The sequence below is a fragment of the Protopterus annectens genome, chromosome 3.part1 (assembly GCF_019279795.1).
Source record: "Protopterus annectens isolate FY-2018-M chromosome 3.part1, PAN1.0, whole genome shotgun sequence".
Classification (NCBI taxonomy): Eukaryota; Metazoa; Chordata; order Ceratodontiformes; family Protopteridae; genus Protopterus; species Protopterus annectens.
In genome coordinates, this window is record NC_056732.1 from 900931198 (window position 1) to 900945390 (window position 14193).

A 14193-nucleotide genomic window follows, 5' to 3' on the forward strand; every position below is an offset into this window, starting at 1 on the left:
CTAGAAGAATCACAGACCTAAAGCAGATGCCCTATGCTGACTCTCTAAAAAAAACTCCAGCTATACTCTGTGGCATATTGTCTACTCAGAGGTGATCTCTGCTTAACAGACAAGGCCATGTCAAACCCTGATCTGTTGGACCTGCTCCACTTAAAGAAATCCCAATCCCTCAGAGTCACATGCTCCAAGGATCTAAACCTTATCATCACAATGAATAAAACATGCTGGAGGGATAGGTTCCTGACCCAGAGGCTCCCCATACTCTGGAATAGACTGCCCATTCATGTCAAGCAGAGCACCTCCATGGGCCTCTTCAAAAGGAACCTTGATGATTCGATGGGAGATAGGAAATTCACCCCGGGGATCACGCCAGTCGCCCTACTAGACAGGGGTCCAAGGAAATAAATATTGTGGGAAGAAATATCCAGGGAATTGTTATGGCTAGGCTTGTATAGGTCTTAGGGCTAATAGCCTAGCACCAACCTATGAACCTATGAATTAAAGCAGCAGCAGCCCCTAACATTCTTTCTGTGTAGACTCCTTTCCATGGCTGTATTCCAATAGGTTTTGGAATTCCCAGGGAAAACCAGCAGGGAGTCTACACAATTTCGTTATAGCTTGGTGAAAAGCTCCTCCATCTTGGATTGATTGATTAGCATACATTTTAGCTAATTTTGCTGTAATTTGCATGCCATGGTCTTTACCTTGTCTGTGTGTCAGTACGTGGCTCTACATGCTGTGTAGAGCTGATTATTGAATCCAAAACAGTGCACTGCCATGTAGCCTTTAGTAAATCTGGCCCATCATCTGTATCTTATCATGGAATCTGACAAATAATAAAAGTATGTGGTGATTAGTTTATTTTTTTATGACAAGTATATATTAGAGAAGGGTTCCTGTATGCATGCTGTAATGTACAATTTTGATTGCTGTCTTTTATACACATTAAATGGTGAACTGCTCTCTACCACAATACTGTACAACAAGAATCAGCAAGTTTTTCATTAATAGTGTTTATATTTTTATTAATATATACTGCCACTAAATCCTTTTGTAACCTCTGCACTTTAGTTAAATGTCACAGCCTATGAACTTTGAATTTTCCACTGGGGTTCCAGCTGAAAATTGATTTAGCCTAGCCTCTTCTCCCAAGTCAATACAATAAAATAAATAACAACTTGCCAAGGCTATAATTGACCACTAAAGGTTCAAAATCTTGAGATATGCATAAATAGATGCACAACATCACATTATCACTTTCAGGAAAATACTCTTACATTCTTGCATTCTTTTATGCTGACTGCATAGCCTTATTGACTTCAGATTCAGCACTTTTAAATCTACTTAGGACACTTCATTTTCAGTTCATTTCCTTACATTTAACAATAAATGTCAAGAAAACACAAGTCATGTTGTTTGATACAGGTAAGCACCTTTCAAAAATCATCCAGAAATGGACTGTTACAACGGGGGGTCTTGCACACTGTGCATTTCTATTCCACTTGTTATGTGTATACTAGATTAATGAGCTGTCTAGGTACCAGACAAATAACCTCTCACTTATTAACTAATGAGGCATAAAACACAGAAAACATTATTGAAAAATGCATATTTGTCAGCTTTAAAATTGGGGACTTCACTTCTATTTGTGAGGTCTTTCATCGACTGTAACATTTGCCAAAACCTACTCATTAAAGTCTGTTGGTTTATGCATAACTCACCCCACTTTGAATATTGCTACACCTACCTCAGAAAGACAGACGTTTTATTACTAAGTGCCAGATTATCTTACTGTTTACTGATATACACAATCCTTAACCTTAAATAATGTCTCCCATTAATTTCTTTCCTAAAAAATAAACATTCAACTGAAATCTTCAGTCATCAGATGCCAATCGATTAACTCTTCTTACACAGGCTATTCATTAGAATATTTCGCAAAAGTCTTCTCCTCCTGGGCAATCTAAACAATAGAACAGAATCCAACTGAACATTTGGTCATTATGTATTCTTCATTAAAAAAATTGAAATCATTTTAAATGTGAAGTTAAACTCTCAGATAAGAGTATGTTTGATGTTTATTAATTCCAGAACTGTATACAATTTTGTTTGAATTGTCAGTATATTTTGATTGTACTGTTACATGATACCCTGCTACTGTATAACTTTGATCCACTGGGAATGTATGTTTTTACCATGTATTATTTGTTTGCTTGACAACAGTGCAACTGCTTTATGCCCGAAATCCACTTTCAGTGAAGGTATATATAAGTTGGGGGTGGGGGTCTCCCCACACAGGACATAAAAGGGAGCAAAAAAAGCTTAAAATAGTGTTCACTGAAAGTGGCTTTCTGAGAGAAGACCTTAAATGAATAGTCATGAATTTGATCCTGTCGACCTTCTCTAAATGATTAAACAACTCCTGTTAATTTCTAGTGCTTTTGTAACAAACAACTAATATTTTGCACAGCCTCTGTATTAAACTCCTTATGTTAGACCACATTGTGAGATAAGGACATCACCAGACCCGCACTCCCATTCAGGCCCCAGATTTTATCAATGGTGTCAGTTCTTCAGCTTTTCATTTAGAATGAAATGTAATTAATATCAGTGTGTCACATTATATAGGTTTTAAATTGTGTTTTTCCCAATTATTTTTAGGTGTGCTATTAAACAGTGACAACTCATTTGATAATTAGATTAAAGCCATTTTAACATGGTGTTATGCTTAAAAAAGCATTTGTGAATACCTTTCTATACTTATGTCATACATTAAATATGAAACATCATGTACTGAGTTTGCTGCTGATAGGCTGATGATCACAGCATCTGTTAACATTAAGTCCAATTAAACATCAATATACTTTGATGATATTTCTCCCTGATTAAACTTCTCATTCCTAGACATTGTAACTATTCTTTTAAACCTCATAGATCCATTTGTATAATTGTTATACCAATAAGAAGTTAAAAACATGTGACTGAAAACTTCTATAGCACATAAACAGTCAGTGACCAAAGCAGTGATCTGCTGGGACCAGGTGGATTGACTATGCTAAATCATCTAACCAATACCAGCAGCCTACATATTCTATGAAGAGTCATCAGTAACTCACAAAAAACAGAAAAGAAAAACTTGCCTGTGGAACACCAGGACTCATAAAAACACATCCTGCTGAAGTCCCTTCTGTTGAAACTGCAGAGGAACATGCAGTTTTACCAGATCATATGCCTCGAGTCATGCCCCTTCCTTACAGTTGGTTTGATTTATTCTCTTCATCACCTGTACGGGCCTGCATTTACAAACACACTCTAGTATATGCACAACTTCTTCTCCGGCATTAGCATATTATTTATATTTCTACACAGGTCTACAAAAAATGCACACCATTTATAAAACATAAGCAGTTTCATTCAATTCATAAACAGTACTTCAAATATAAGTAAAACTATACCATTCCATACGACGTCCTTATTTAAACTGTACCATTGTATACACACATATCTTTCTTTCTCTTTCTTTCTCTTTATGTACATATATATATATATCAGTAACAAGTAGCTTGATTCTTTAATAATGAAATGCAATATGTGATATGCATTATGTTGTAAGCTCCTGCATATGATATCTCATAAGATGAAAATGTTAAATCTTTAGTTTAATCATCTCTGGCATATTATTTTTTCATAGCATTATTTATCACAAGGTTTACAATCCCTTACTAGCTGGCTGGGAGAAATGAAAACGTTCAGCTGTTAATCTGTTTTGTAGACTGCACAGCAACCAGCAGTGACAAAGAAAACATGTCCCTATTGATTTATTGCTGCAGTTCTTATCCCTTGTGACTGCTTTTGAAGCAGTGGAACATTTGTTAAAATAGACCTGAAATGGCAGTCATTATGTTGTCAAAGGCAGCTCATTTCTTTTCTAAGGACACAAAGCTGTGACAGACTGATTTAAAATGTGTTGCAGCCTAACTGCTGTATTTGGTGAAGGCTATATAAACTTTTTACCTACCCAGTGATCACATAGCTTGGAAATGTTTTAAACTCTAACTACATTTTATGATGTGTTGGACTCCCTTTATAATCCATCCTTGGGCTGCTCTGCAAAATCAAGTGACTTCTTCTTAACCAGTGATCCTCTGTCTAATAATACTGCTGTTTGTGTGACATCATTGCCAATCACTGCATAAGGTGTTATCATCTACATAAGATGGCACTAAAGAACATGTGGTAAGGTCAGTCTGTCAGAGTTTCCAAGACAAACCTCCACATATCTAATGCTCCCATACTAGTCTTCTAACTTTTCCTTCACCTATGCCAAGCTACAATGAGCCTTTTCCTCTGGCAATACATTCAAGCACTCTGCCTTTCCCATTTATCCCGAAACATCTGCCTTCCATTCATTTAATTTATTTTATTTTTTAAAGTGTCTCTCCACTATGTACTGTACAGTTTATAACTGATAACGCATAACATATAAAGTCTAACAAGACAAAACATGCACAAATACAATCAAAATCAATGAACATAAAATACAGTTCTTCACAGGATTAAAAAAAAAACATCACTTTTAAAATGGTAAACAGATATCCAGAATACTGTTTATCAGTCCCAGGCCCAGTTTAATAAATGTAATTGTTTTTAAAGGACATGGGCAAGATACACAAATGAGCAACTACCAGATGCTTTCAGTCTTATTCCAGCAACAACTATTAGTCTCTCTCCTGTCAATAGGCACCAACAGGTGTCTCTTAAATAAAGACAGTGTAGGAAGAGAAAAAGTTACTAGTAGAATTGTAAAAAGGTCATCAAAATGACAACAGAACATGGCAGATCCAGTTGCACTAGAGTCTAGAAACAGAATTAGAGACACCAACTATAGCACACTAACAGTTCTATATAAACCTACTGATCACATATGTTCTTTCATGAATTATAGCTTACTTGCACATATGATGTTTTTATGCCTTAAAGCACCATTTTTGACTACATGCTTCTCCTACAAAAATAGCTTCTTATGATTTCTCTCCTGAGGTTTCTGCCAGACAGACCTTTTAAAATATCTGGCTCAGATCACTTTCCAAAAATTATATGCTCTGAGATCTCCCTACACTTAATTGCATTTTTATGCATGCAATGTTGTCATTACAAGATCAGAGAAAAACTAAAAAAGCAATCTCATGCTCTTTACAAAGTGACTAAGACTTACTTTTGGAATTGGGTGGCCACAAACAAGCTAATAGTGAACATTAATTAAACTTCTGCCATGCTATTTGGGATTCCTAAAGAGGTACAGGCACTCACGCCAAATAGTCACAGAGCTCTATAATAAACCTTCTCCCTGACCACTAATCAAAGATATCTGAAAAATGAGTGACCATTTCCTTTACTACACACTTAGACACCAAAGTCAGTACTAAACTAAAATTTATTTTCATACTCTATTTCCAGTCTTTACCTCTGAGGCAAGGTGTTCTATCACCATTAATGTCCTGATACTGGCTTGAATATGGACTGCACATAATTTGCATGCATCAAGCTGCCAATATTAGTCTTCTTGAAAGTGCAAACAACCCAGTCTTTCGTTTCATTTCCCTTGTCTACAACAAAGAACATTATCGTATTATTAATAGTAAGACTTATTACTCCAGACCACCCAAATGTATAAATTCAATAAAGTCCAGCTGTGTAAGTAAACTAACCATAACAGTAGGTGTTTGAAAGATCACTTCTGCAGTACCCTAAGCTCTGTGGGTTATGTCCTGCATAGGATACAACAGCCAGCCAGCTTCCAAAACATCAGGACACCTTCCACACCCCTAAACTGTTAGTCAGCTTAAGTTGAGCTGACTGAAAGACAGGTTTGGGCACAAAGCCCTTCAGTGTACCAACTGAGAGAGGGACACCGCACCCTGAGGGGACATTGCTAGGACCAACAAAAATAAAGTGTCCACACCCTGACATAAAAAAAAAAAAAAACAGAAAACAAGGGGGAGGTGGGAGTGGGAGGGAGTAGCTACTGGAAAAGTGATCATTCAAATACTTGCTGTTATGGTGAGTTTACTTACACAACTGTGCTATTTTCATCATATTGATCATTGCTGCAGTAGCCTAAGCTATATGGGCAGATTGCCATAGCTTAGAGCAACCAGGAGATGGAAGTGAAAAGACCCCCCTGGAGAATGGTTCTAGTAAAACATAGTCTAGACCTGGAAAAGGAACCTAGCCTGTATTGCTTCATAAAAGTATTTAGAAAGGACTGAGCTGCTGCTTCTAAAATACTTTTAGTGCCAAATCTTTCCAAAATGTCATAGATGAAGCCAAGGTCCTGATAGAATGTGCCATAAAATAGTTTTGTTATAATGGGAATAACAAAATATAACAACCTAAGGCAAGCACATGAAAATAATGTGTTGACACAGGTTGTCCCTTCTTCTTACCTTCACAAGAAATGAACAACTGATCGGAAGTTGTAAAATATTTTGTTCTGTCAAGATAGTACCTGAGTTGTCTGTGGACACCCAAGGTTTGATATATCCTTTTCTCTCCTGTTAAAATTTAGAGAAGAAACCAGGGAGATGGGTAGTTTGACTTTAAGTAAATTCAGAAACTACTGTTTCTGTGTAAAAAGAGATAAGGTTGACCCACCATAGCAGTTTGCAATTCAGATGCTCTTCTTTCAGAGGTTAGAACAATCAGTGAATCTGTTTCCATTTTCAGAACCTCAAGGCAGCAAGATGAGCTGGCTGAAATGGAGGTGGTGTTAGCTTGTCTAACACAAAGTTAAGAGTCCAAGAAGGAGCCACCAGTTTTCTTGGTGGTCTCTTATGCAATACCCCTGATAAAAATAATTTGACAAAATAATTCCTTGAAAGAGGGGGGTCCATAGGCAGACATCCTGAAATAGTTGAGGAATGAACCTTGATTGAGGAGTAAGGCAGGCCATAGGAAAATAACTCTCACATATATTGTAAAAGCAGGAAACACTAGTACTGAATGAGTGCTGATTATGTATTATATTGTTGGCAAACAACTAGAAAACCTTTTCCATATATCTATCTATCTATCTATATATGTGTATATATATATATATATATATAAAGAGAGAGAGAGAGAGAGAGGCCTTTCTTGTAGCAGGCTTTCTTGTCTCCATCAGTACCTGCTGACATCCTGAAAAACCAGGTACACAAAATGTGTTATGACCCTTTCATCCAGACAGTCAGTTGAAGTTGTTTGGGGTCAGTTTGTATCAAATATCCCCATTCTTGTGAGAAGATCCAGTTTGCAAGGAAGATTGTGATAATTACCCCTGGCCAGTTCAAAAAGAGGGGAGAACCACTGTTGCCTAGGCCAGAAAGGAGTCACTTGATTGATCTTGGGAGACTCCCTCTGAATCTTCAAAAGTACCCTGGAGATCAGTGGATAGTGTGGAAAAGAATACAGTAACATACGGTGACCTTCCTGTCCAAGAAAAAGAAAAGGCTCTTGTCTTCCAGGCCTTCTTGCATGGAGTCCTGGAGCAGAATTTTGACAGACAATTTTTCACAGAGGAGGCAAAAAGGTCTACTTGCAGAACTCCCCATAGATGGATCAGATTTGGAAAGATCCCCTGATCTAGTTTCTATTCCTGAGACTCTGCTTTTGTCCTGCTTGGCTTATTTGCTATACAGTTTTGCTCTGATGGCTTGCAGGATGCCTATAAAGTAAGACCATGATGTAAAGCTAACTCCCAAGCTTTTATGGCTAGTCTGCATAGGGAATAAGATCTAATTCCTCCCTTACTTGTTTATGTACCACATCACTGTGGTATTGTCTGTAACAGCTTTTAGTGATCCTGTGTCCAGAGGTGATTCAGAGAGTACAGTGTCAAGATAAAGGAAAGCATCTCTTTTATATTTATGTGTTTGGGTCGGTCTTTGTTGTTTCAAATACCTTGCACTTTTATCCCACTTAACACCGCTCCCCAAATAAAGTCCAAAGCATCTGTGTTGACTGCTTTGGAGTAGGAACTGAGAAGTGGTGACCTGGATTCAAAGCTATTTGATGCCTCCAACAAGTGATTTGTCTTCTTGCAAGTCAAAGTACTGGACTCTGAAATGATAATGGGTGTTGTTTCAGGGACCAAGGAGGCTTTGGACACCATTGTATCTTGCTCATGTGAAGTCTTGCCAGACGTATCATGAGAATCATATATATATATATATATATATATATATATATATATATATATATATATATATACAGTGAGACTGAGAATCCTGAGATATTCCCCTCAAGTGAACAAAATCTGAGTGGAAACCCCTTGAATAAGATCTGAATATAAAAATATTTTTCCTGTGAAAGAAAAGCTCTTTGTACAGACGTATCTAACAGACACCCCAGGAACATAATCGTGTTAGATGGAGTCAAAAAAGATTCACAATGTTCTCTTGGAATGCCAGCCTGCATAGGAGAGCCTCTGCATAGACGAGCAAGCTAAGTAATATAGAAAAATGGGGATACCCTGTACATTGCAATGGGCTATGACAATAGCAAGACACTGGTAGCCAAATAAGAATGATTTATGTAGTCATTAGAAAGCTCAGCTGAGTGGATTCAATAAGAACAGCCACGATCTTGCATCAACGCATATTTGCATGTTAGGCTTGTTTGGCAAGTTTTTGTGTTTGTATTTTTTTATTTTAATATATAGTCTGTTTAGATTATAAAAACATAGTATAAATGGATAACAACTGTGTAAGGGTCTTTTGGACAGGGAGTTCTTAATCAAATATAGTCAATGGTTGATATATGATACAAAGACTGAAGTATGTGACTAGAAAAATAGAATCTGTCAGAAATGTGTTATTCCCCCTGAAAAAGAGCAAAGTCTAAGCTCTAAAATGGATATTTAATAGATATTGATACAAGCAGATATTGATGAGCATGTTTATGTAAATGTAAAGGTGGTTAAAAATAGAGATGCACAAGTAAATCTCACCTTTGATGGTTTTAGGATAATATCAATTAACCTTGACAAAATTATTGCAACTCCGATGAGGGATCAAATAATGTAAAAGATGGAAACATTATCTGTAATACAATGGATGTTGTGGTGGGGAGTACTGTGGATGATATGGGTGGTGGGAGTGAGAAGGCTATGGTTAATGTGAATACAGATGATGTAAGCAATGAACGGATGGCGCAGTGGTGCAGCAGTTCACGTTGTCGCCTCACAGCTCTGGTTCGATTCTCAGTTGGGGTGCCTTCTGTGTGGAGTGTGCATGTTCTCCCTGCATTTGTGTAGGTTCCCTCTGTGTGCTCTGGTTTTCTCCCACAGTCCAAAGACCTGTGTCTGGACCATTTCTCCCTGGGCCTTCACTGAAAATTGTCTCATTCCAAATCAGACATTCCCGGCAAACAAATGTTAAATGAATGAATGAATGAATAAATAAATAATAAATACGTATATTTGTTGTGTTTAGTGAGATTTAAAAAAAATATGGGTTTGTTGTACTCCCAAAAGGTAGTAGTTTAAAAACAGGTTTCAAGCTAGGGGTGGTAAAGTGATGATGTAAATGAAATCATAAAAAAGAGAAGGTGAAAGGCGGTTACCTATTAGAAAATCAAAGTTAGGGAACTTCAAATAACATATGGTCGACACCATATGATCAAAGTTCAGTAACTTCGAAATTCAAAAAAAAACAAAGACAATGTACCCTGACATGTTAAAAAAGGGGGGCAAGCCCCGCATGCACCCCTTCATGTGGGGAGGCTGTGCCCCCCACTACTTAAATATACCAACTCCGAGATTGCACTTTAATGCACTATGGTACGGAAAGGGAAGATTTCCCTTTCCTACACTGTAATGTGATCTCGGAGTTGGTATATTTAAGTAGTGGGGGTGCAGGGGGGCTTGCCCCCCTGACTACACCCTTTACTTTTTCTTTATTTTTTTAATGTTCATTTTAAAGCATTCAAATTTCCAATTGTTCGATCATTAAAGGTCGACCTTTAGTAATTCGAGCAACTGGAAATTCAATGTTCCAATAGGAACCCGTGAAAGGTTTTAGCTGGTGACAACAAAACTATTATGGAAAATGAAATTGGTTTAAAAGGTGCTGGATCATTTAAAAGGCAGCTAGTAGTAATTGATGACTTTGACTAAAAGCGTTAGGCATATTCTGCTAAATAAGGATAAAGTTCAAATCACTGTCTCATCTCTGTCTAGATGTAGTTGTATGGATTTCTGGTGTTCTCTAGAGAGGAACTTTTGTAATGGGAAAATATATTTTTATTTTATTTATTTTACAGAAAGTTCGTTTTTCAGCGGAGGCTTACAAATAAAACACACAAGGAAAAATATGTATACAGATAATACAAACAGGAATCACAACATAACGCAAATTCACACTAGAGATTCTAAGTATACATTTCTAATAGACATTTGGGAAAACCATAGTATTATATTATTTACACTTTTAGTATATAGTTCTGTAAGTATACAATTCTATGAAGACATTTGAGGATGTATTAGTAGTATATTATAAAACAGCAAAATATACAAATAAGTTAACTGGGATGGAAAAGAATGTCAACACTGTATCTCAGTGTAGAAATATAGGAACAGTACTTATGTTTTATATTGCAATAACAATGAAAACAAAATAGTGGAATCCAAGTGGTAAGTCCTCCGTTGTTAAGTAGAAATAAATAAACCAAAAGACTGCTGTAAACTTACAACGGATGGAGCCAGGTATACAGGAAACTCAAGTTCCAAGCAAGAACTCAAGAAGTAAGGCAGTTCAAATGATTCAGGTAGCAAGCACAAAAAGTTCAAGTATATATAAAAGCATATAAAATCTCCTTTATTGTAGTTGACAAAAGGTAAGCACTTTCACTATCTAGCTTCATCAGACCATAGAACAACTACTGGCACAGCCACTATTTAAACTAAACAAAGAGCACATAGCAGCCAATCATCAAATCACATCAATCAAGTCATTAATTATACAATCAAACAATGAAACAGCTCAGAACCAGGCATAGAATAAAACAGTTGTCATGCTGTCCTTTTTTGTATAGAAGTTCATTCTTGTTCTTTTGTATGACAGGTTTTTTATACATGCATATATATTTACTCTACATAATTCAATAGTTTCTTATGTTCTTTTTGTTTTATTCTATGCCTGATTCTGAGCTGTTTCATTGTTTGATTGTATAATTAATTACTTGATTGGTGTGGTCTGATGATTGGCTGCTATGTGCTCCATCCATTGTTAGTTTACAGCAGTCTTTTGATATGTGTTATATCGTTTATGCTAACAGTAGCTTAGTATAATGTCAGAAGAGTGCATAGAAATAGAAAATGTGAGAAGAGAATTTAACTAGAGGAAGTGACTGATGCCTAGCTACTTTATCAGCCAGGGGTAGAGCCTGGACATATCAATTTACTGACTAGATTATTTTTAATGAAGTTTTAAATAAAGTACGGGATGATAGAGAGGTGAGAGTGTTTGGTAGGGCATTTCAGAGTTTACCTATGTAGTTAGAAAAGAGGGAATCCCCAGCTTCAGTTTTAGTTGCATTAGCTTGAATAAGGTTTCTTGTTGAGGATGATGTTGAGGATGAGTATGATGATTTAATTGTTATGGTGGGGGTTAATGATGTCATTAGAACAAATTTTGATTTCTTTAAAGAGTGTTTACAAGCTCAAATCGATATAAGTACAAAGTGAGTATTCAGTATTGCTTTTTGTGATGTTATACCAGTGTTTAAATCTAAACAGGTCTTTATTAAGGTCGCTAAGGATCTTACAAATATTATCAGGAGAGTGTCTTTTTTCTGTGAATTGTATTATATTATGGCAAGATTTTATGGTTAGAGAATCTTATTTTAGAAGCGATAGGCTTCGTTTAAGGTACATTGGGAATAGAGTCCTTGTAAAGAAAATGCTTGAATTTTAGAAGAAAAATTGTTTATTAGGTAAAATTCTAATGGAATAAAGGTAATTGAGAAAAAAAAATATTTATAAGTTTCTTTTGTGTAATGCTTGGAGTTTAAGATAGCTTGTTTGTAAGCAAGAGCAGAAGAAGATATGATATATGTTATAATTGTGACTGAAACCTGGTATAATGATAAGCATGGCCCAATAAATATTCTAGAGTATAATGTGCATCATAAGCTTTTAATAGTACAAGAGATGAAGTGCACAATGATGTAACTCTAATAGCTGACCCCGTTTCAACTTACAATGTGGATTTCTTGCTGTTACCCACTCACAATCCATTTTGTACTGCTAAGCTTTCCAACAGCACTAACAGCGAAGGACAGATGACGTCTATCTCTAATTGTAAATCACTAATTTTTGAACTTGTAAACAAAATATTGAAACTTAAACCATTGGAATACAATCATTTTTATTTATAGTACTGCAATGATATACAGCAGATTCCTAAGATTCTGTTGGGTCTTAGGTTATTTAAGTCTGCCAATGGTGTATCTACAAATGATAAAATATATAAGGAGTTTGTTGAGTTGTATAACAACACTGACATGCAAGTGATCAAATTATTGGTTGACCACAATCAACAAAAAGTTGAAGTATTATGGAAGTAAGTTAAGGAATTAGACTTATTTATTTGTAGCAACCAGATGTTTAGCCACTTTAGATATTTGTATGATGGTATTGTGGCTAAAACACAGAGACATGTGGCTACAATTATTCCCAAAAAGTGTAAAAAGCTTGAAAGGGCTGCTATGGTTTATTCTAGTAGCAATGATTATTCAATTAATAGTAAAAGGGTAGTGGGGTAGCTGTACTCTATAAAAATACACTCAATGTCACTACAGTCTCCCTACAACCACCCCAGTTTAATAATGCAGAAATTCTTATTACCAAATTAGAGATTAACAATAACAAATGCATAAACAGTGTCTGTGTTTACATTCCCCCAGGTAATAATACAAACACCCTAAAGGGCATCCTCCACTGGTTATCCAGTACCTACTCCAAGAAACTATGGTGCTTTGAGATTTTAACATTGATTGGAACACCTGTTCCTTGGAATCTTCTACAACCTATGTCAACCTACATGGTTTTGTGCAGCTCGTATCCTCCCCCACCAGGATCGGCAAACCAAATAACAAAGACAGTATCCTAGATTGGATACTTATCAACAGCCACCCCTATATGTACAAGTCAGGGACCCTCCCAGATGACCTAAGTGACCACGTACGTACATTATCAAGCACAAAGTGTACAACCCCTACCAGACCACCTTTAAAATCATGAGAAATAATAACTTCAACTCCACCTATTTTCAAAATGAACTTAAAGCTTGCAGTTGGTCAATCCTAAAGTATCTTTCACTGGAAGTTGCAGTAGCATACTTTAATTCCATATTCCTTAATATTCTTGATTCTCACGCTCCTGCTTGCTCCATTAGAGCCAAAACAAAAACTGCCCTATGGCCCTCAAAAGAGACCAAATCTAAAATCATAGTTAGAAATAAGGCATGGGACAAATGGCATGCCACAAAAGACCCACTAGATCAACTCAGATCCCGACAGCTAAGGAATCACACAAAAAATCTTATTATACTAGACAAAAAAACTTCTACTACCATCTTCAACAAAAACATCACAACAAACCTCAAAAGTTTTGGGCAGGAATAAACAAACTTCTTCACTCAGGACAGTCGTCCATTCCTACCCCGTCATCTTCCAACCATAAATCCACAGAGAATATTGCAAATACCTTCAATAGTTTCTTCACAGAGACTATCCAGTCCCTAGCCAGCCAACTGGCAGTCAGCTGCTCCAACCCAAATTCTGCCACAGCCAATACCCCACTCTCCTTTAGCTTTCAGCCTATTTCTACAACACTTATCACATCTCCAGTTAAGAAATTAAAACCAACTACTCTAGCAACTGATCTCCTCTCACTAGACTATCTGCAAAAAGCAGCAGATGCCATAGCATACCCCATCTCTTGATGATTTGTCAAAAATTTTCTTTTTGAAAACCAGCCAAAAGAGCCAGTATTATCAACCTTGTAGTAGACTTGAAATTGCTTGGACGAAAACTGAACTCATACTACATTCTCAGTGACTTACCTAACAATTATGGAATAAGCTTATACAAGAAAAGGAGAGTATTCAGTCTGTCTTTAGTTTCCACTTTCTGTATTCTCTGACTTTTGTGAGA